This window comes from Scyliorhinus torazame, chromosome 13 (assembly GCF_047496885.1).
Source record: "Scyliorhinus torazame isolate Kashiwa2021f chromosome 13, sScyTor2.1, whole genome shotgun sequence".
NCBI classification, from domain to species: Eukaryota; Metazoa; Chordata; class Chondrichthyes; order Carcharhiniformes; family Scyliorhinidae; genus Scyliorhinus; species Scyliorhinus torazame.
In genome coordinates, this window is record NC_092719.1 from 185,594,416 (window position 1) to 185,618,313 (window position 23,898).

At 45.5% G+C, this 23,898-nt stretch overlaps 1 protein-coding gene and 1 long non-coding RNA gene across 2 annotated transcripts in view; both read left to right on the forward strand.

Moving 5' to 3' along the window:
* LOC140388428 (uncharacterized) overlaps nucleotides 1-1,282 on the forward strand; it is a 73,910-nt gene extending 72,628 nt beyond the window's left edge. Inside the window, exon 3 of the long non-coding RNA XR_011934186.1 lies at nucleotides 1,114-1,282. This is a non-coding gene — a long non-coding RNA (uncharacterized lncRNA). The remainder of the gene's footprint in view (nucleotides 1-1,113) is intronic.
* Nucleotides 1,283-5,615: 4,333 nt separating this feature from the next.
* The window catches only part of raf1b (Raf-1 proto-oncogene, serine/threonine kinase b), a 140,261-nt gene continuing 121,978 nt past the window's right edge, over nucleotides 5,616-23,898 (forward strand). Inside the window, exon 1 of the mRNA XM_072472564.1 lies at nucleotides 5,616-5,978. The gene's annotated coding sequence lies outside the window, so the exon portion shown is untranslated. The remainder of the gene's footprint in view (nucleotides 5,979-23,898) is intronic.

Sequence of the window (23,898 nt, forward strand, 5' to 3'; positions counted from 1 at the left end):
CTCCAATGCCGCTCCTTTGGCCGTTACACTTCTGGTCCGTTTCATAGAAGTTGGAGGGGGACCTCTCTCTTCCCTTCCCCACGGGCTGCGTCAAAAAAAAGTTCCGTTGGGGCTCCTCTAACGAGCCCGAAAGTCCGTGGTAGCGGGAGATGCCGAATCGTGCGGCTTAGCTCCGCATAGCCGCAACCGGAAGTCGAGAGGGAATCCTTTTGGCAGTGTTCGCTTCACCAGTCTGCCCCAAAAAGTCTATGGAAACTCCTGAAAAAGGTCTGAGAGTCAGTTCCAGACGGGAGCTGCCAAATGCGCGACCTACTCCTCCATGGCCGCCACCGGAAGCCTCGCCCCTGCTTCTTCAATGGCCTTGGTAGATCTTTTCACAGTTGTTCCCTCTGCTGCTAGAATTCAACTTTGATAGAGTCAAGTCAGATTGCAGCTTTAAGCTTGCCCTTCCCCCGCCTGCATGCTGGAAGAGGCCTTTGTCTATTGCTGCAGCTCAAGCCAAATCTTTTACTGTTTCTGCCGGGTCTGGTAACCAAAAGACATAACATTCCTGGGGGACACTGTCAGGGGAAGGCTGCAGTCTTCTTCCCACACCGGGAAATGTCAAACAAATGCCGTGGGGGCCCTGTAAAAGAGCCCAAAAGTCCGTTCCAAGCGGGAGCTACCGAATATGCGACCTAGCTCTGCATAGGCGCACCCGGAAGTCTCCTTCCTTAACGTGATTGACGAGTACTCCCGGTTCCCATTCGCCATCCCCTGCCCAGACATGACCACAACCACCGTCATCAGGGCCCTCCAGGGTATCTTTACACTGTTCCCCGCATACATTCACAGTGATAGGGGGTCCTCCTTTATGAGTGACGCACTGCGTCAATTCCTGCTCAGCAAGGGCATTGCCTCGAGCAGGACGACAAGTTACAACCCCCGGGGAAATGGGCAGGTAGAGAGGGAGAACGGAATGGTCTGTAAGACCGTCCTGCTGGCCCTACGGTCCAGGAATCTCCCAGTCTCCCGCTGGCTGGAAGTCCTCCCGGTGGCCCTCCACTCCATCCGCTCACTGCTCTGTACAACCACGAACCAGACACCTCACGAACGTCTCCTTGTTTTCCCCAGGAAGTCCTCCTCCAGGACGTTGCTCCCAACCTGGCTAGCGACACCCGGACCCATCGGAAACATGTGAGCGCGCACAAGTCAGACCCGTTGGTCGAGAGGGTCCACCTGCTGCACGCCAACCCCCAGTACGCCTACGTAGCGTTCCCTGACGGCCGCCAAGACACGGTCTCCCTTCAGGACCTGCCGCCCGCCGGAGCCCCACGCGCGCTCGCACCATTGCCCCCACCCCCACCCTCCCCACAGCACCTAACTGGAGGGTCAGTACTCCCGCCGCCCCTGCCTAGGCCCGAACACACACCGCCACCCCCTACAGGTGCCTTCCCCCCCTGTCCACCTTTCGCCCCAACAGCGCCGCCTAGGGGTGACGAAGCTGCCTGGGAGGATGACATCACGTTCCCGGAGTCGCAACCGCCGGGACCTCAATCAAATCACCGCCGAAGCCCAGACGCTCCAGAAGGACGACCAGGCCACCCGATCGACTGATTGCTGCACCATGAACACTTTGTTATTACCCTCGACATCACGGTACCTCCATACCTGGTCATACCATGCGAAAGGCGACTATTAACGCTGGCCATCACCCCGCCGGGCTCTTTTTTAACAGGGGGTGAATGTGGTAATACCAGGTATTGCGGTACCTGAGAGGTGGATGACCATTGGTTAGACCCAGGAGTCTACCATTGGCTGATGTACATAGCTCCGCCCTGAGAGGCGGAGTATAAGAACCGATGCTGTCCCAGCAGCCTTCACTTTCTGTATCAAAGCTGCTGGGGAAGAGTTCTAACAGATTAAAGCCTATTAGTTATGACTCACTTTGTCTTGAGAGTAATTGATTGCGCATCACTGGGGTTACCCCATCTCTGGATCTGTAAAGATTTAATCACCTGCTAATGCTCGTGTTCCAAACATTGACTGACATCTTTGAATTTGTCTATATATATGTTTCTGGAACATACCTCTTCATTCTGCACTGTAAATTCAATGATAATCTATGATTAATCTAGGACAAAGGTTCGGCACAACATCGTGGGCCGAAGGGCCTGTTCTGTGCTGTATTTTCTATGTTCTATTTCTATGTTCACCTGAGGAAGGAGCAGCGCTCCGAAAGCTAGTGATATCGAAACAAACCTGTTGGACTTTAACCTGGTGTTATAAGACTTCTTACTGTGCTCACCCCAGTCCAACGCCGGCATCTCCACATCATGGTTACAAATGGTGTAATGGTACTTAAATTGTCTGCAAAGATCAAGTTACACTCTGAGGTGCTCCAATACAACCAATTCCCTTTTCACTGTTTGTTTTAATAAATGTTATTCCTTTCACAGAGTTACAAAGCCAATGGGCAGAGTGGACAGGGCAAACCCTTAATCCACTCCTTGCTTGCTCCAAAAACCAAATCAAATGCAAATTTAATCCAATTCATGGTCAGCAAACATCCAAGCTGACAAGAACAAGCATGCACCTGATCTTGGGCTTGAACCTATGCTTGATCTTAGCCAGAAGGCCGAGAAGTGACCTTAACTACACGTGGAAACAAATCTCTCACTATTTATCCATAGGTTTTATACATAGAAACATACATAGAAAATAGAAGCAGGAGGAGGCCATTTGGTCCTTCGAGTCTGCTGCGCCATTCATTATGATCAAGGTTTATCATCAAGTTCAATACCCTGATCCCGCCTTCCCCCATATCCCTCCATTCCTTTAGCCCCAAGAGCTTTACCTAATTCCTCCTTGAAATTACACAATGGGGGCGATTCTCCGAGCCCAGCGCCAGACCGGAGAATCACCGCAACTGCGCCACGACGGCCTGCCGCCGGCACGCAATTCACCGAGGTGCGGAGAATTGGCGCCATTTGTGCCGGTGCATTTGGCGGGCGCCGGCCGCTGGAATCGGCAGGGCTGCTGATTCTCCGGCCCGGATGGGCCGAGCAACCTCGCCGATACGAAGGAGTCCCGTCGGCGCCGTTCACCCCTTGTCGCTGCCGGTGGGAACTCTGCGCGAAGGGTCGGGGAGCACCCTGTGGAAGGGCGAGGGGGGCTCCTTCACTGGGGGGTGGGCCTCAGATGGGGTCTGGCCCACGATCGGGGCCCACCGATCGTGGGTCGGTCTCTCCCCCCCGGGCCTACTTTCTGAACACCGACGCCATGGTTGAGTCGGGGCTGGCGCGCTAATTAAGTCCCCCACGCATGCGCAGGTTGGCGCGGCACCGCTGGAGCAGCGTGAACCGCACCAGCACCGTGCTGGCCCCATCGGTCGTACCCGGGCCCAGTTCGCGACGGCGTTCACGACGGCGCGAACATTTGGGCTCCATATTGGAGAATCGGCCCCAGTGTGTTTGGCCTCAACTACTTCTTGTGGTCGTGAATTCCACAGGTTGACTGCTCTCTGGGTGAAGAAATATCTCCTCCCCATAGCACTAAAAGGTTTATCCCTTATCCTCAAACTATGACTTGTTATGTAAGCCTTTACTGACTGCTATACTACATTGATGCCACTTCATTAACCATATTGCTGTTGCAGCTCCTGGCTCTCTTGGAAATGCTGGGCCCACATTCACCAATCTCACTTCCCAATTGTGGTAAACCACTGTGTTCCTATATTAAGGGTTGTACGGTAGAACCTGCACTACAGGTTCACCTGGGCCCCTGCATGCTAGCTCCGCCCAGGAGCCGGGTTATAAATATGCGTGCCTTCAGCTAGCAGCCATTTCGTCAGCTGCTGTAGGAGGCCACACTTCAGATACTAATAAAGCCTCAGTTTGAATTCAACTTCGTCTCCAGCCAAATTGATCGTGCCTCACCAATCTTTCTCTCAAACTCCTGCCGAATCATCATAGGTTTCCTCTCTCGCCCTCATCTGATCCCAAATCTGCCTGACCCCAGTCTTGCATCTGCATGGCCGAGTCCAATTATCTCCTGCCTTCTAATGTCTCTTCACCTGAAGATCACACTTAGTCTAGACCGGTTTGGATAGCAACACGAGGTTAACTAGTATTCCTATGGTTTCTAATGTCCTTTAGGGAAGGACATCTGCTGCCCTTACCTGGCCTACAAGTGACTCCAGACCCACAGCAATGTGGTTGCCTCTTGACTCTGGAAATGAAGGATGGGCAACAATGTTGGAATCACCATCCTTGCCCACGTCCCATGAAAGGATACATATATATATATATAAATACACATATATTTTAGGAAATAAATTGGAAGCTTTAGGTTTGGGCGGGCAAAGTTAATGGGGTAGATATGCTATTAAATTAGAAACCATATAAAAGCATCAGTATAACTCCAGAATACTGTGGATGCTGAAAATCAGAAATATAAACAGAACATGCTGGAAATACTCAGCAGGTTGACACAGTGGTTCGCACTGCTGTCTCACAGCCCCAGGGACCCGGGTTTGATTCTGAACTTGGGTCACTGTCTGTGTGCAGTTTGCCCGTTCTCCCCGTGTCCGCGTGGGTTTCCTCCGGGTGCTCCGGTTTCCTCCCACAATCCAAAAAAGTGCAGATTAAGTGGATTGCCTGTGCTGTATTGACCCTCAATGTCCCAAGATGTGAGGTGGGGTTACGGGGATAGGGTGGGGGAGTGGGCCTCTGGAGGATGTTGTCTCAGTGGGTGGGTGTAGACTAGATGGACTGAATGGCCTCCTTCTGCACTGTAGGGGTTCCATGGAGGTCTGGCAGGTATAACTCCAAAGCCTGGTCAGAACCTGAATCCAGAAGTGAGCAGTATGCTACACCAACAAGAAACAATCAAACTCACTTTTAAAAAGTATAAAATGATATACACGCTAAGCGGACCAGAACACAGTGATGGTAACTGAAAATCTGAACTTGTTTGCCCTCTCCCCAGATCCTGACTCCTGTGTTTCAGATGTCCAGCATCTGCGGTATTATATCCCAAAGTGTTTAACGTGTCCACCTCATCAGCTGGACCCTCTGGACATTTCACCAGCGGACACACAAGAGATGTTTTAAGTGTTTGGTGAAAGTGGGGTTGGTTGACGGAGTTCGGGTATAATAAACACGCCCTCGTGTTTTTAGCTGCCGAGGTAAGGTAACAGGCCGGGTTGGCCAACTGACCTCGGTGGAATTTCACTAGCTATTTGCAGAGTGTGGCCCCGGTGACATTCTGATCATGGCTGTAATTCCAAACCTTCAAGGTCCAAATATCTTCCAACTGCCTGGCGTCAACGCTGGTGGAAGAGATAGAAAACTTTATAACTTGCTTGAAAGAAAAACACAATTAACCTATTAAATACTACACCACACTCTGCAATATGATGATTCCATTTTAGTTCCCTGTTTTCTTTGGTATGTTTACCGTCTCTAAATACAAAGTTGGGGAGGGCTTTGTTTGGCATTAAAAAGGATTATACCTCCCTCCCGAAATAAAAACAATGACATTTTCTCAGGAACACCATCGAGAGGATGATTGATTTTTTGTTGTTGCTGTTATAAGACTTTGTGTGTGTCGGTGCATTTACTCCTCATGCAGCCTCGGGGAGGCGAGTGTGCATCGTGCAGCCGTTCACACAAATGTTTTTTTTTGGAACATGCCCGTGATATAAAAGTTGGGAATCTCGAAGTGTTTCTGTCCCGGCGTCCCACGCAGAGTGCGATGTGAAAGGAGTTTTGTGAGCACAGCAGTTTGGCAGCAGCCTGGGAACAGCACAAGTTGGGGGGAAATATGATGATGTCAGCGGGCGACAACTTTTTTCCCTTTTAGTTATGGCGGAGGTCAACTTTAGAAAGTTGGCCAACTTGGGGATTTCCGAGCCCGCGCCGCGGCTCTGCGCCAAATGTTGCCCCGGCTTTGTGGAGATTTAAAGCAGCTGCGAGCGGACAGCCATCGGTGAAAGTGTGAGTGTCTTTTTTAAAAATGTGTGGATTGGGAAAGGGTTAAAGCTCCAGTTTGTTCCTCTTGTTTGATTTACTCTTTGTTGTTGTGGGTGGGTTGGGTGCGGGTGCTGGTGCCCCCTCCACCCTGTTTGCAGGAGGGCCCAAGCGGTCGAGTCTTCAATCTTGGCTCCTTTAGGCTTGGTCCCCCTCCTTCCCAAGTATCTTTCGGTTTTGTAGCCACCCCCGGATTTTGGGTATGTTGCCGGCGTCGGGCCATCTCTCCCTTGGCGCAACTCGCAGCGACCATTACATTGGAGCTGATGTAAAAATAGCGCAAACGTCCGAGAGTCCAGCAACCGTGTGGCCTCCGAGATTGCACAATCTTGGGGGGGGGGGGGGTGAGAATGCACAATTCTGGGGGGGGGAGATTGCACAATCTGGGGGGGGGGGAGATTCCACAATCTGGGGTGGGGGTGAGATTGCACAATCCTGGGGGGGGGTTGTGGGATTGCACAGGTCTGGGGGGGTGAGATTGCACAGGTCGGTGGGGGAGTAATTTTGCACAGGTCTGCGGGGAGGCGTGTGGGGGTGATTTTGCACAGGTCTGGTGGGGGGGGGGGGAGGTGATGTTGCACAGGTCTGGGGAAGCGTGTGATGTTGCACAGGTCTGGGGGGGGGTGAAGTTGCACAGGTCTGGGGGAGGGGTGGGGGTTGAGATTGCACAGGTCTGGGGTGTGTGATGTTGCACAGGTCTGGGGGGAGGGGTGGAGGGTGAGATTGCACAGGTGTGGGGGGGGGGGGAGTGATGAGATTGCACAGGTCTGGGGGAGAGCGGTGAGATTGCACAAGTCTGGCGGGGGATGAGTGGTGGGATTGCACAGGTCTGGTCAGGAGGGGGAGGACGGCATGGTAGCACAGTGGTTAGCACTGTTTCTTCATAGCTCCAGGGTCCCAGGTTCGATTCCCAGTTTGGGTCACTGTCTGTATGGAGTCTGCACCTTCTCCCCGTGTCTGCATGGGTTTCCTCCAAGTCTGTGTTGGGGGCTGCACAGGCCTGTGGGGGCTGCTTTCTCCTGTCTTTTCTTGTTAAGCATAGTTTAAATGACCCGATCAACTACTGTATGCTTATTCTTCACATTGTAATGTAATCCTACCTTTAGAAATTTCATAGGGTTAGGGGAGATGGAGAGAGGAGGAAATAAACTTGAGAAATGTTTAGGTCGTCGTGGGGGGAGGAAGTAGAGAAAATATTTGTCTGTTTCTTTGGTATGGATTCGTTATGCCGTGAGAAGCACCCAACAGCCAACTTCATTTGGTCAAATCAAAAGCTCACGGTGGCACAGTGGTTAGCACTGTTGCCTCACGGCACCGAGGGTTCGATCCCGGCACTGGGTCACTGTCTGTGTGTAGACTGCACATTCTTCCTGTGTCTGTGTAGGTCTGGGACAGCACGGTGGCACAGTGGTTAGCATTGCTGCCGATGGCACTGAGGACCTGGGTTCGAATCCCAGCCCTGGGTCACTGTCTGTGTGGAGTTTGCACATTCTCCCCGTGTCTGGTGGGTTTCACCCCCAGAACCCAAAGATGTGCAGGATAGGCGGATTGGCCACGCTAAAATTGCCCCTTAATTCGAAAAAAGAATTGGGTACTCTAAATTTTTTTAAAAAAAGTGTCTGTGTAGGTCTCACCCCCTAAACCGTAAAAGACGTGCAGGGTAGGTGGATTGGCCACGCTAAATTGCCCCTTAATTGGATACTCTTTGAAAAAAAATCCAAAGCTCGCCAGTTGACATTGTCGGTAACTAATCTGTTTTGTGACTTGTGTCGTGAGGTTTAGTTGTTTCAGTAGCGGAAGAGAATTCACACGTGTGCGGTTTAAAAAACCCACACATTCACGCGTGTCTAAAATCACACTTTAGGAGCTTGTGGTTTTCCATCCAGTGCTGCTGCTAGTACCGAGGTCTCTAAAAGTGGAAACATCCATGTTAGCAATACATTCTGGACTTGTTGTAGAATCATAGAATTTACAGTGCAGCGGAGGCCATTTGGCCCATCAAGTCTACACCTGCCCTTGAAAGAGCACCCCACTTAAGCCCACACCTCCACCCTCTCACAGTAACCCCACATAACCTTGTGGACACTGAGGGGCAATTTAGCATGGCCAACCCACCTAACCTGCACATCTTTGGAGCTGTGGGAGGAAAGCGGAGCACCCGGAGGAAACCCACGCACACACGGGGAGAACGTGCAGACTCCGCACAGACAGTGACCCAGCCGGGAATCGAACCTAGGACCCTGGAGCTATGAGGCAGCAATGCTAACCACGGGGCCACCGTGTGTCCTTTCGTATAGTGATAGATAATTAACTAGTGATCTATGAATGTAAACCTGGATCAAATAAGAGAGAAATGTGATGACGGCAGCGTGGTATAATTCTTTTGATCACTATCACAGTGGGAGCCAGACCTCCTGGAAACGAACAAAATGTTCCTATGTTGCATTGAACTTAAAGTTCAGACAGGATCCCTACTGCCCACATAATGAATAAAGTATCACCCAGTGTCTTTCCAACTGTGCAAAACTCCTCTTATCTGGTCTGTTGCAGGTTTGTTAGTTTTTAGACAAAATGAAACATTGCTATAGGTTCCCTGTCACCAGTGACAATTTACAGCGATGTATTTTTGAAGTGTTGCTGTAGCCATCTTGGATTTCTCTTTCTTCTAAGAAATATATAGTTACTAATCATGCTTTCTGGAGATTTGTTGATAACTGGCCATTAGCACTCTATCTAGCAGACCAGCAGCTTGCTATTCGCATATTTACATTGGTAAACTTATTTTTGTGGTGTATATACACTGATACAACCTAAGATGCAAACTTACTAAATATGTAAACTATTGATGTGAAGGTATATGTTAACTGAAACATGCTTAGGAGGAAGGGGGTTTAATTGATAAAGTCATGGGTTGCGAAAAAAGGTACAATAATTTTTTTGAAAACTGCAAGTATTAAAATATTGATTCTCCAGAAATGACCTAAAAGTATCCGTTTTTGGAATTATGCATGGTGTAGGTTGATTGAAGCATCCGTCTAATGACTCACCCAGGAGGTAGCACTGAAAGGTGCCGTGTGACTATTACCACCTTGAAGATTCCAGATTTTTGCCTGTAATGATCCCCAGAGGACAAATGAGACTGAGAATATTGTATACACAATGGGCCTTCTTCCTCCCAGTCCCATACCATCTGCAGATTTGTACAAGGAGGCATTTTGTAATTGGGATGCTGTCACTTGCGTTTGAACTGTCAACAACCATTCTACACCAGGCCAGGAAATATTAGAGAACTGTGTGAAGAAGATCTACTGTTTTTCCTACTGTTGATTTGGCGAGCAGTCTGCATGCAACTGGCTAAAATACACTAATTCCGAATGCCATCCTTGCTTAAATATGTGTGAATTGAACTGCAGAAAGACTGGTATTTCTTTGTGTGCCCCGATGAATAGGAGTTACACAAATTTGCATTCAGTAACTGTTCTGTGAACGACCATGAACAACAGTCACTGTTTGTGTTGTTATAGCCTTGGGTCGGTCACTTGTCTGTAGAAATAAGGTCGTACTAGGAGAGACAGTTATCTATGTCCTGACACATAGTAAGTAAGCAACGCTGAGATTTGGATTTTCTATAAGTGTTTCTTTTTACCATGTATAGTAGCTACTGTATAGACAAAACAAATAGCATGTTCTGTAAATTCCAAAATATGCTCCCATGATCAAATTCACCTTTTCAAAAAATAAATTTAGAGTGCCAAATTAATTTTTTCCAATTAGGGGGCAATTTAGCGCGGCCAATCCACTTACCCTGCACATCTTTTGGGTTGTGGGGGCGAAACCCATGCAAACACGGGAAGAATGTGCAAACTCCACACGGACAGTGGCATAGAGCCAGGATCAAACCTGGGACCTCGGTGCCATGAGACAGCAGTGCTAACCACTGCGTCAGCATGTTGCCCCAAATTCACCTTTTAGATGAGTAGGCTGTCTTGTTGCCTGGTTAAATTTATTGGTCATCAAATTGTATTTATAGCTGTAGACCAGTAACAATTTAGCAATAATGTACAAAAGAGCATCTTGGAGCTTTATTAGGTGGTGAGTAATCAAGAGGACACCAAGCAGAAGGGAGAAAGAGGAGGAAGGGTGAAGGGAAGCACAGACAATAAGGAATGTCTTAGAGGGAGGAAGATTGACAGTAAGGGAAGGAATTTAAGAAGGCACAGCCATTGTGGTTGATGGCGCAGCCAGAAATGGTGAAGAAAAATATATTGGCACTTACCCAATAATCTTCTGCTATGTGGAGGGACTAGATGCTGGAGGAGATCAGGGAGGCGAGGCGGAGCTAGGTTAAGTTTGAATTTGAAGGGGAAGATGAAAGCCTTAAAGTTCATTGTCAATGACGAGGCACACTAGTCGAACTTCGCTGGGATAATGAGGAATTGGGCTTTAGTGTGGTGAGAAAAATATGTTGAAGACTAGAATTTAAGTATATAAATATTATAGATCTGGAGTAAATAATTTAGGATCATGATTGCCAGGCTCTGCTGAGGTGAACCGAGCTTGCAGTAACATAGGATATAAAGAGTGGCCACCAGTAAGTTTTTTTTTTACAGGGAGCATGATAGCGTATTAGAGCACATGATTCTGATTCCTACCAAATTTGAACTCTATGCTGTTAAGTCAGTTTATTTCCATTTATAACTGATAGGGTAACGGTTCTGCCGATATTGCATACCCAGTTTGGCATGTGATGGTATATTTTTAGTGCTATACAGTATATGGTCACATATCAATAGTTCAAAGCATATTGTGTATAATATCGTGACTTTGTATTGAGAAGTTCTGTATTCAGAGAGAAGTTCCTTTTTCACTTCTGCTACTTTGTATGCAATTAGCACATTGATAAGGGTGTTTTGAGGTGATTCTGAAGTTACAGTAACAAAACTGCAGTTTCTAAGAAATATACTCCCCTTTCCACCTTCATATACCTAAGCTTATCCAAAACTGTTTGCCTGTATCCTAACTTGCACTCCACTCCCTTTGCTCATCATCCCTTGCTGAACTACATTTGCCCACCGCTGTCTAAATGCCTCCATTTTAAAATTCTCATTGCTGTGTTCAAATCCTTCCATTTAGCAATTATGTACAAAAGAGCATCTTGGAGCTTTATTGCGAACCTGCTCCAACACCATAGCCCTCCAAAAACTCTTGTGTTGTGCCAACTCTGGCCTCCTGTTGCTTTTATTAATTTATGGGATGTGGGTGTCGCTGGCTAGGCCAGTATTTATTGCCCATCCCTAATTGTCCAAGGGAAGGTGGTGATGAGCTGCCTTCTTAAACTGCTGCAGATCCTGTGATGAAGGTGCACCCAGAGTGCTGTAAGGGAGGGAGTTCCAGGATTTTGACCCAGCGACAGTGAAGAAACAGCAAATATTTCTAAGTCAGGATAATGAGTGTCTTGGAGTGGAACTATTCATCTCCAGTGCCTTTATCTTGACATTTGTGGCTGCACCATCAGCTGAATATGCCTCGAGTTCTGGTATTCCCTCCATTAACCTCCCCACACTTCTCTCCTTTAAGATCCTCCTGAAAAACAATGTCTTTAAACAAGCTTTTTGCCCCCTGTGTTCGTATCTCCTTTCATCCTTGTTTTCAAATCCCTCCAAAACCTTGCCTCCCTATTTCTGTAATCTTCTCCAACTCCACAACCCTCTGAGATATGTGTCCCTGTAATTCTGGCCTCTTTTGAATTCCCTATTATTGCTCCAGCATTGATGACGCTGCCTTCAATTGCCTTACCATTTTTTCATGTAGTGTGGGTGTTGCTGGCTAGGCCAACATTCCTTGCCTATCTCCAATTGCCCTTGAGAAGGTGGTGGTGAGTGCTTTCCTGAATCACTGCCGTCCATGTGGTGTAGGTACACTCACAGTGCTGTTAGGAAAGGAGTTACAGGATTTTGGCTCAGCCACCCAGGTCCCAAGCTCTGGAGTTCACTCTCTCTACATCTCTACCTCACTTACCTCCACGTGTCCACTTCTGAAAACCTAAGGGCACGATCTAACCAAATTAAAACAGAGTTTCATCAGAGTTGCTGAGCGCGTTTAGCAGGGTGTTTCCTAGCCATCGCAGAGCCGAGAAACACTATGCTATCTGGACTCTGTTGCAATTCGGGTCCTCAGCAGGGACCTCCTCACTGAGGGTGCACTTAGTCCAGTTCCTGCACTGAGATGCTTTGCTTGCCGGTCACTCTCTCCACCTGCACTGAGATGCTCTGCTTGCCGGTCACTCACCACCACCCCACACTGACCTGTAAGTAGTCCTGGCGGGCCCCACCTCACAGGAACAGGGCACACCCTGGCCCAGATCCCCACTGGGAAAAAATAACAGCCAGTTGTCCTTTTAGGATGGGAATAGAGGGATACAGACCCCGGAAGTGTAGAAGATTTTAGTTTAGGTGGGCAGCATGGTCGGCACAGGCTTGGAGGGCCGATGGGCCCGTTCCTGTGCTGTACTTTTCTTTGTCCTTTGTTCTTAGCACTGCCAGCTGGCACCCAGATGCCAGAGCCCAGGTGGCACCAGCAGTGCCAGGGTGCCACCCTGCCCAGAGTTCGCGCCCTACGTCTTTGACCAAGTTTTTGGTCATCTGATGTAATATCTCCTTATGTGGCTTGGTGTAATATTTTATTTTATAATGCACCTCTAAAGTACCTTGAGATATTTCATTATGTTAAAGGTGCCTTAGAAATATAAGTTGTTGTAGTTTTAAGTGCTTGCTTAGACTCCAGAAAAAGTGCTTTAGGATGGTTGACTACATTAAAGATGACAAATGCAAGTTATTGTTGCTTGGGTATTATGAATAAAAACAAATTCACTGTTACGCTGTGTAAATGTTTGCTCTGAAAAGAGTTCCCTGGAAGAATGATATTCAAAGTTTCAGGCAGCAGACTCTGGATGAAAGACTGGATCAGGTGAGAGATTTAACGATATATAATGGAGGATGGGAATATGGGCAGGATCTTTTTCAGTTGGTCAGGCTAATCCGTTTGTAATGGGGTTTAATTTGTTAACAAGTCAGGTCAGGGTTGCACAGTGGTTAGCACTACCGCCTCCCTGTGCCAGGGATCCAGGTTCAGTTCCGGCCTTAGGTGACTGTGCAGAGCTTGCAAGTTCTCCCTGTATCTGTGTGGATTTCCTCCCACAGATCAAAGATGTGCAGATTAGGTGGATTGGATGAGTTAAATTGCCCTTCGTGTCCAAAGGTTGGGTGGGTTTATGGGGATAGCACAGGGTGTTAGGCCTTAGTGGGATGGTCTTTTGAAGAGTCGATGCAGGCTCGATGGGCCGAATGGCCTTCTACTGCATAGTAACCTTTATTGTGTGAAAATCCCCTCGTCGCCACATTCCGTGCCTGTTTGGGTACACAGCGGGAGAATTCAGAATGTCCAAATTACCTAACAGCACGTCTTTAGGGACTTGTGGGAGGAAACCGGAGCACCCGGAAGAAACCCACGCAGGCACACGGAGAACGTGCCGACTCCGCACAGACAGTGACCCAAGCCGGGAATCGAACCTGGGACCCTGGAGCTGTGAAGCAACAGTGCTACCCACTGTGCTGCCGCGCCACCCATTGTAGGGATTCTATGACCTTTTGACTGTGAGTTCTGATAAAAGGTCATTGACCTGAAGTGTTAACTTTGTTTCTCTCTCCATAGATGGTGCCAGATCTCAGCATTTTCTGCTTTTATTTCATATTTCCAGGAGTCACAGTATTTTGCTTTTTAAAAAAATGCTTTAAAAGTGTGTGTACGAGTGAGGGAGAGTTGAGTACAGGATGTGAAGATACCTGTGACATCCATGGAAACATGAGGCTAAAAGTGTGATGTTTCAAGTTCTCAAAATGACAGTGGCTGAAGATATTGCCCATCTGATTTTTGAGTGTTTGCATGTGCTGGGAGACAAATCAGAAGTGGTGCTACAATTGCCGTAATTGTGGCGTATAAGATTAGCCTGTTATTCTGTCCTCCAAAATCATGCTTTTTGCACATACTCAAAGTATATGCCGACCATAACGGGACATAAGGGTTCAAGGCAGTATGGGCTGTGATGCGAAGAGGTTAAGATATGCATGCCCACTCTACATTGAAAATTGATGACATTTCAAAGACATTTTAAGATTTGCCATTTAAGTTGACCCCTGTTTTTGGTGGGATTGTTTTTGAGGCATCAAAGGTCAACTATGGTACCAGATGTTATTGTTCAGGGGGTACTCCAGCAATCCACATATCGCTTGTGGAAGTTGTAAAGATGCTGTGATTTTTCAACACTTCCAGTGTCGGGGGGGGGGGGGAAGGAAGGAAAGTTTAGAGGAGATGTGCGAGGCAAGAGAGGATGGTGAGTGCCTGGAAATCACAGCCGGGGGAGGTGGTGGAAGCAAATACGATAGCGGCGTTTAAGAGGCATCTCGACAAATAAATGAATAGAGAGTTACACACCCCGGAAGTGCAGAAGTTTTAGTTTAGACAGGTATCATGATAGGTCCAGGCTTTGGTGCAGCTGAAGGGCCTGTTCCTGTGCTATGCTGTTCTTTACTCTTTGGTCAGCCCATGGACAGAATAAACTACTTTGGGGACAAAAGAGAAAAGAAATACAGTCTAAAAGGGATGTCTTGATTTATGAAGCCACAATTGAAATCGAAAACTACTACCTGTTTAAAGACCTGGACATACATTATGAAATCTATTTTAAATCTCCATATTGTTTGTTTAAATTTCCAGCTTTTATTGCACTGTTCTATTTATTGACCATTTAACTTAAATTGCTGCTTACTGCTGAATCTTAACTTGAGATGAACAATCCAGTGCGATTGAGAGTAGATAATGCCATTACTGTTGACTCCAATTACCAAGAACAGATTCTCCTTGTGTCGATGTGTCTTCCAAAGACGAGTTGTTCTGCTTTATTTAATATGTTTGCACAAGCCGCCCATTGGCCAAATGTCATGTTTGATCATTATAGAATGATTTTGAGAAGAATAGGAGGGAGAAATTGTTGCCTTTGGCAAGTGAATTGATAACCAGAAGTCATAGGTTTAAAATAATTGGCAAAGGAACTATTGGGGGAATGAGGAGAATTTCTTTTCACACAGAATTGTTGAGGTCAGGAATGCATTATATGAAAGGGTGGTTGGTGATAGTGGATTCAATAGGAACTTTCGAAAGGTAATGAGGTATATACTTGGAGAGGTATGGGGGGAAATCTCAGATATGGGATTAAATTGGACAGCTCTATCAAAGCTCTGGCCCAGGCATGATGAACAGGATGACCTTCGGTCCTGTAAGATTCTACGATTCTATTCAGTGTTAATTAAAATGAAATGTATAAAGAACACAGAAACTTAACTAATCTACTGGAGTTTGAATTGTTTTTGCTGAGTTTGTTTGAATCTGTTCCTTGTACTACTGCTACAAGAACAGAAAGATTATTTAAAAAAACATGCAGAGGAGGTCAAACGTGGTTTCATGATAAGATTGAAAATGTTCCATGACATGTTTTCAGTGATTTATGCCAAATGAAGGTGATCATTCGGCATTCTCGCTGTAGCATTCTCAGTGAATTCTAGTTCTAATTTTTTGTACCTCTTTAATAAATAGGAAAGTTTCTATTATAGAAGGGTCATTTAAAATATATTTTTTGTTTACAGATTAAAGTAAAGTTGCCATTGTTCCAGATGACCATAGATAGGCTGCTTTCCCTTGATGAGGGGCAGAGTGGTGATTTAACCTGAGGAACACCAGACCTCAGGCAAGGGCCAAGGTTGAGAAGGCGAGTCCTTCATGAATAACCTCAGCCGGTACGGGAATTAAACCCAGGCCATCGGTGTCTCTGCATCACCACCCAGCTGTCCAGCCAGCTGAGTTAAATATAACATGCACTTCAACCTAGCCAGTGGTATGTTACTCCAGATCAGCTAAAATGACAAATATGATGGTGAGCCCTTGAAAATGGTTTAGGTGTCAAATGAACAGGCACATCTAGCTGAAGCTCAGCAGCACCTGACAATTGTAGTCCTACCAGAAAAATGTACTTCCCAAGTTTAACATGAACATTACACATCTGCTACCATTATTCACTTGACTCTGGGGATATCATAACTAGCCTGAAGCTGTCCTCACTGGAGTCCGATCCACATGTACTTGCGAACAGACTTTGGAGTGGCTGCTATGATTAATTTCCCTGCCCTAATCAAGGATTGCTCAGGGCAGTTGAGTGCCCCCCCCCCCCCCCCCCCCCCCCCCCGTGACTGTCACCCTGATGCGCACCAGAGGGTGTCCCAGGAGAATTTTCACTAAAGTGCCCAACAAGGTGAGTGTCTCTTGGATGGTGGAGGGTTTTGGAGACAGCTGTGACGGGAAATCAGTGTCATCCCCGGACTCGAGCTCCGGGTGCCCTGGGTTTCTGGTCGAGGGCTCCCGTCTGTGCTGCTGTCCTCGTCACTCGTCGGCCCCATCACCAGCAGGTCCTGCAAGATACGACAAGATGCATGATTAGACTGCGGGCGGGGGATGAGTGGGGGTGATGGAGTTGAGGATGATGTGGGCATGAGGATGGTGTAGGGGTGGTTTTGTGCGGAAGGTGAAAAACGTGTCACGGGGAACCACAACTAAGCGGGGTCTCACTTCCTTGCCTGCGGCCGACCTCCACCCCGGCGATATCCCTTTTTTCTGGTCCGCTGACCACCTCCTGGGTACTCTGCTCTGCAGCGGTGAGGGGCTGCAGGTCTGGCGGTCCCCCTCCAGTTTTCTCCCATTCCCGGCGATTATGGGCAACATTCTCCTTGGGGGAGGCGGGGGAGACTGCAGAAATCGACAGTGTGGGACGGGGGTTGGTGCCAGGGGCACAGTACTGCCTACTCACCCTGGCCGCCCTGAGGAGGTTGTGCAGTTTTTTATGACACTGCTGGCCGGCCTGGACAGTGTTACTCGTGGCACTGACCACCTCTGCCACCTGTGTCCAGATACGGCAAATGGCGGCGACTGGCCTTCTTCCCGGGCCGGCATACAGGGTGTCCTGTCTCTCCCCCATCTTTTCCAGGAGGGTCTTTGAACTTGGTGTCTGTGAACCCTGGTGCTGAGTGTCTTGCTGCCATCTTGCTGGCTGGGATGGTGTGTGTGGGGAATGAAGTGCGGCTGCAGCTCGTCAGCCTCCTGAGTGTCAATCGTGAATCCGGCACCGTTTCTCATTGGAATCGATTGCGTTCCACGTGAGGGCGGGGCCGGTGCTAGCCCCTTAACAGTTCGCTGAATCGGACCCGGTTTTGCTGAAGGGGAAGTCTACAAATCCTGTCCCGGTGTCAACATTTAGTCTCAGCAATGGAGAATCCAGTCACACAGCTGGAATGAAGGTTGAGCTGTAGATTACTGCCGAACTGAATTTATCTTTATGCATTAAAATAGGACATTTATCAATATTTTTTTTCTCACTCCTTACCCTTCCTCACCTGAAGCTGTTGATTTATGTATTGTGGGTGGCAGCGATTCTCTACTCCTGGCTCAAGTGCCTACTCTTGATATGGAAGCTTAAAAATCATAGAATTTACAGTGCAGAAGGAGACCATTCGGCCCATCGAGTCTGCACCGGCTCTTGGAAAGAGCACCCTACCCAAGCCCACACCTCCACCCTAAAGGCAATTTGGACACTAAGGGCAATTTAGCATGGCCAATCCACCTAACCTGCACATCTTTGGACTGTGCAGAAGGAGGTCATTCGGCCCATCGAGTCTGCACTGGCTCTTGGAAAGAGCACCCTACCCAAGGTCAACACCTCCACCCTATCCCCATAACCCACTAACCTCACCCAACACTAAGGGCAATTTTGGACACTAAGGGCAATTTATCATGGCCAATCCACCTAACCTGCACATCTTTGGACCGTGGGAGGAAACCGGAGCACCCGGAGGAAACCCACGCACACACGGGGAGAACGTGCAGACTCCGCACAGACAGTGACCCAAGCCGGGAATCGAACCTGAGACCCTGGAGCTGTGAAGCATTTGTGCTATCCACTATGCTACCGTGCTAACAGTAAAAACTGTTAGCAAGTTACATGATTGTTAAATTATAATGTTGATACACTCATTTCCAACAGAAGGACAGCCTGGCAAATTCTTCTTACCTAGCCCAGCTTACCTAAGCATTCTCCAATGCTTAAGAGGAAGAAATCTTGGCTCATCCAGAACTGAGTGTTGTACATGCAGTCAATATAGCATCATGCCAGGTTTGATGAAGGTACTACACCACTTAGATTTTCCTGCACATTTATTTGGATTAATTCATACAATTCTGTAAGCTAAAAGGTATTCTGGAGTTCCAGACATTTATTCACAAGCAATTAGAAATGTTCCAGTAGAATAAATGTCATGATCTCCCAAAGCAGGGGCTGTTTAGCACAGGGCTAAATCGCTGGCTTTGAAAGGAGACCAAGGCAGGCCAGCAGCACGGTTGAATTCCCGTAACAGCCTCCCCGAACAGGCGCCGGAATGTGGCAACTAGGGGCTTTTCACAGTACCTTCATTTGAAGCCTACTTGTGACAATAAGCGATTTTCATTTCATATGATCTGATCGAGTATTTGTGTTTTGAGCAATTTAGAAGATTTATCGATGACTTTTAAAAATAAATCTTTAGGAATTGTTTTGCAGCTCAACATGAATCTAGGGTTCTTTTTTAAATTTGGAGAACTGGATCTAAGTAACAGGGTGTATAGATTATAACCTTGGAAGATAGCGACATGGAGACAATGGACAGTCAGTGAAGCCAGTACACTTCAGGTTCAAATGCTGCAGTGCTAAACTTGGTGATGCTGTGACACAATGGTTTTTTTTCATCAGATTTTCCGTCATTTGAAAATATATTTAGTTCCATAATACCCAGTATTAGCAATTTGCAAGTTGGAGAATGGCCAGAACAATCCCTGCTTTATATTAACCGGCACTGAATACCACACAGAGCCCTGTTTCAAATTGATTTGACTTGTGTTGAATTCTAATTGACATCAACTGAAAATAGAAATGCTTAAAGTCAGCATTTTACCAACAAAGAGGTCCTTCGAGCATTTATTTGTTGGGCACAGTGCATCGCCCTCCAGTTAATTTCGATATTTTCACAATGCCAGACGTTCCAAATTACTTTTAAGTAGAGAATATTTTGCAGAAAACATATTTTATTGACTTCAAACTTGAACTTCCATTTTAACTAGTTCTAATTTACAATTTTCTTTTAAAAAAAAATCACTTTATGGCTGACCTTAGCAATATTGTAGCGATGAAGCATTGAACTGAGCTCTGGGAACAGTTCCCCCTCCCAACTTTTGGGGAAAAATAAGGGTAGAAAGTAATTAAAGTCCTGCCAATACCAACATGCATCTAATAATAATAATCGCTTATTGTCACAAGTAGCCTTCAGTGAAGTTACTGTGAAAAACCATTTTCCGGCACCCGTTTGGGCAGGCTGGTACGGGAATTGAACCCGCGCTGCTGGCATTGTTCTGCATTACAAGCCAGCTGTTTAGCCCACTGTGCTAAACCATCCCCTAATGCATGACCCATTAGTTTTCACTGACATTCCTTTTTCATCACCCTTAATTCGTATGAAAAATGATGAGTAATTTATTCACCCTGCGGCAATTATTAATGGGAAATTGATATTTCTAAATGATCTTGTACCTTGTAAACAATTGATATATTGTTAGAAAATATTGTTGGGAATGTTTCTTTCCAAACAGTTATCACTCTTTTGAGTGAAGAGGTTCTTCCTGGAACAACTTTTAAATGTACATTTCACTGATTCAAATGTACATCCTCTTGTCCTATGTTTCTGCCTTAATTTAACATTAATGTACCATTACTGCATGGTCTATAAACATGGCTCCAGGGTGTGAATACGCTGTATTCTTAAGTTTCCTTGTAAAATGGTTCAAAACATTTATTTAATGAAAATAATCTGTACGTGTACCATTTTGCATAGGCCTTGTTAATACAGTGCCGACCAGACTTTCAACAGGGGATTGTACTTGGCATGATTCCAAGAGACCACATTGCCAGCAGCAGGGCACAAAGTACCACTCAGTTTTTGTTACAGTCAGCACTTTTAACATGGTTCTAAAAACAGAACGGTAGTTTTAGTGTATGAAGTAACCTTCAGATTCTAAAACTAAATCTAGACCAACTGAACACTGCATATTTATGTATGATTCTCTGATGTAAGGGTACCATAAAAGGAGGTTTACTTGCACATCTAGCTGAAATGCTTAGCTTGTGTATTCAGTGTTTCTGAAAATGGGCATCATTGCAGGAGAGGGGGTCGAATTGTTGGTCTCTAAAACAGCCCTAGAGTAGGCTATGTTCCACTTGCCATATTTTTTCATTTTCAATGTAATGCAATAATCTTGGGACAAAATGAAGTTGAATACCTATCTTAAACCCACACTGTTTGTTTATAGACCCTGAATGATGCCACAGATTTGCTTTAACTCATTCATTTCATTGTGTTTGCTTTGGAAGAAGACCTTGGCATTTGAATTACCTACAGTCCCCAAAACCTCATGGTAACTGTAGGCATGTGTTTGGGTAACAAAATACAATCAAGTTGCATTTCTTTGCAAGAATATGGTTTGCAGCGCAACTTTAATTGTCCTTCGTTAAGAAGGACATTAGAATATTTTACAGGAAAATAATTTCATTGAGTTTGTTACGTATATTTCAAAAGCAATAGGCTCACTATTAAGGATATAATTATTTGCTACGGCTCCAGATAAACCCAATTACATTTTCTTTTATCTATACAAAGCGATTTTAATGAAGAAATCAAACTTCTGTTTTTGAGCTTTATCATGAATATCACATAAATATATTTCAAGAAAATTATGGGTGAAAATGGTGCATTCTTTTTATTTTATTTGATTTTAATCCAGTTAGATAATTGTGTTATAGTTTCACTATTCCTGTAAGGCATTGGGCAATCTGTGTGTTGACAGATTGCAGCTAGTAATAGGTCTCATTCAATCATAGAGAACTAACTGGAAATGCTGTCTCATCCTTTGTGAGACAGGTCTGTCATTTCTGACAATGTGACCTCATGACTATTTTATTGATTGTGATGTTTATGGGTCCATATAAATCTGACTGATTTAAGAACTGAGCTTCTGGTGGTTCTCTACTTCTAAAGCTCGGTCCTTTAGCAAGCAAAAGGCAGTTAGATTAAATGGTGAAGAATTTACAATGCAGCAAGGTGATTCATTGTCACTTAGCAATTGATTGCATCCTTTTCCACATTCCGCCAAAGAGACTTCCTATTATCATATGTTCTTAGAATTTTCTCAGTCGGCCATATATATACTGCAGTAAGTAGATGTTTTAATAACTATCTGAATTGCACAATCATCAAACTACTTTATATGTTTTTGCGTGATTCCTCTTTGGAAATTCAGATTTTGAGACTGGTCTTGCATAAATTTTTTAAAAATGTACAAATTGGCTTAGGATTCAATAAATTCTCCAACATGAGAACTCCTGACCTACTTAATAGGTTAGAACGGTACAGTGCCTGTGATGTAAGCACACTGTGTTGAATTTTGGAAATTGCTTAATAGCACGCTAAAGAGGCATCTACAATCTAAGGAATGTAAACTGTTTAAATTTTACATCTGTTTAAATTTCATAACCGTATTAAATGTAGATGACATGATGCAGTTCTGTAAATTAAGAGATGAATAAAGACAATTATAAGCTGAACCCCTAGACGTTTTAAAGAAAAGTTTGGTTTTAAAAGTATCATAATATTTTCCAGATGTTTTAATATTATACGCATTCCATCATAGACATTGATCGACTAGAATGGAGTAATACATACATTTCAGAGTTTGGTAAAGTTGCACTCAGTTCGCCCACTTTTTTTGCTTTGCTTGAAACAAACCTGATATCAAATAAGGACAATATCTTTATTATCCTAAGTTTGCATTTGCACACAGCTAAATTTGCTACATTTACAGAAACCAACGTTCACACCACAGCAATATAATCTAGCTCACACTGATTACAGACACAGTAATGAATCCTGTTGTAATTTTACTGAAAGGATTGTTTTTACTGATAACTTCTTGTGGCTTAAAGGCCAGGATGCAAGAAGCACTGAAGTAAAAAAAAAACAATTACTTTATTTTTCCATTTTGCTGTCTTGAAAACTAAGTGTGCATCAACTCTGATTTATCTTAGCTGCGTTTCCTGAGGGTGAGTAAATTAATTTAAAACAAAGATGCGTTTGGAAATTTTTAAACCAATATTTGGACCACTTGGATTTGCAGCCTTAAAACGATAGGAAAAAATAACTCCTGCAATATTTATCTTAAATAAGTATAAAGCTATTAATTTAGTGACTGTCTCATGCTAGGTAATAGAACATCGTTCTCTGAACAGTGTCCGCACCAAGTTATCTGGAATTAGAACATAAGAACATAAGAACTAGGAGCAGGAGTAGTCCATCTGGCCCCTCGAGCCTGCTCCACCATTCAATGAGATCATGGCTGATCTTTTGTGGACTCAGCTCCACTTTCCGGCCCGAACACCATAACCCTTAATCCCTTTATTCTTCAAAAAACTATCTATCTTTATCTTAAAAACATTTAATGAAGGACCCTCTACTGCTTCACTGGGCAAGGAATTCCATAGATTCACAACCCTTTGGGTGAAGAAGTTCCTCCTAAATTCAGTCCTAAATCTACTTCCCCTTATTTTGAGGCTATGCCCCCTAGTTCTGCTTTCACCCGCCAGTGGAAACAACCTGCCCGCATCTATCCTATCTATTCCCTTCATAATTTTATATGTTTCTATAAGATCCTTCCCATATCCTTCTAAATTCCAACAAGTACAGTCCCAGTCTACTCAAGCTCTCCTCGTAATCCAACCCCTTCAGCTCTGGGATTAACCGAGTGAATCTCCTCTGCACACCCTCCAGTGCCAGTACGTCCTTTCTCAAGTAAGGAGACCAAAACTGAACACAATACTCCAGGTGTGGCCTCACTAACAATTATACAATTATACAATTGCAGCAGAACCTCCCTAGTCTTAAACTCCATCCCTCTAGCAATGAAGGACAAAATTCCATTTGCCGCCTTAATCACCTGTTGCACCTGTAAACCAACTTTTTGCGACTCATGCACTAGCACACCCAGGTCTCTCTGCACAGCAGCATGTTTTAATATTTTATCATTTAAATAATGATCCCTTTTGCTGTTATTCCTACCAAAATGGATAACCTCACATTTGTCAACATTGTATTCCATCTGCCAGACCCTAGCCCATTCACTTAACCTATCCAAATCCCTCTGCAGACTTCCAGTATCCTCTGCACTTTTTGCTTTCCCACTCATCTTAGTGTCGTCTGCAAACCTGGGCACATTGCCCTTGGTCCCCAACACCAAATCATCCATGTAAATTGTGAACAATTGTGGGCCCAACACTGATCCCTGAGGGACACCACTAGCTACTGATTGCCAACCAGAGAAACACCCATTAATCCCCACTCTTTGCTTTCTATTAATTAACCAATTCTCTATCCATGCTACTACTTTCCCCTTAATGCCATGCATCTTTATCTTATGCAACAACCTTTTGTGTGGCACCTTGTCAAAGGCTTTCTGGAAACCCAGATATGCCACATCCATTGGCTCCCCGTTATCTACCGCACTGTTAATGTCCTCTAAAAATTCCACTAAATTAGTTAGGCACGACCTGCCCTTTATGAACCCATGCTGTGTCTGCCCAATGGGACAATTTCCATCCAGATGCCTCGCTATTTCTTCCTTGATGATAGATTCCAGCATCTTCCCTACTACCGAA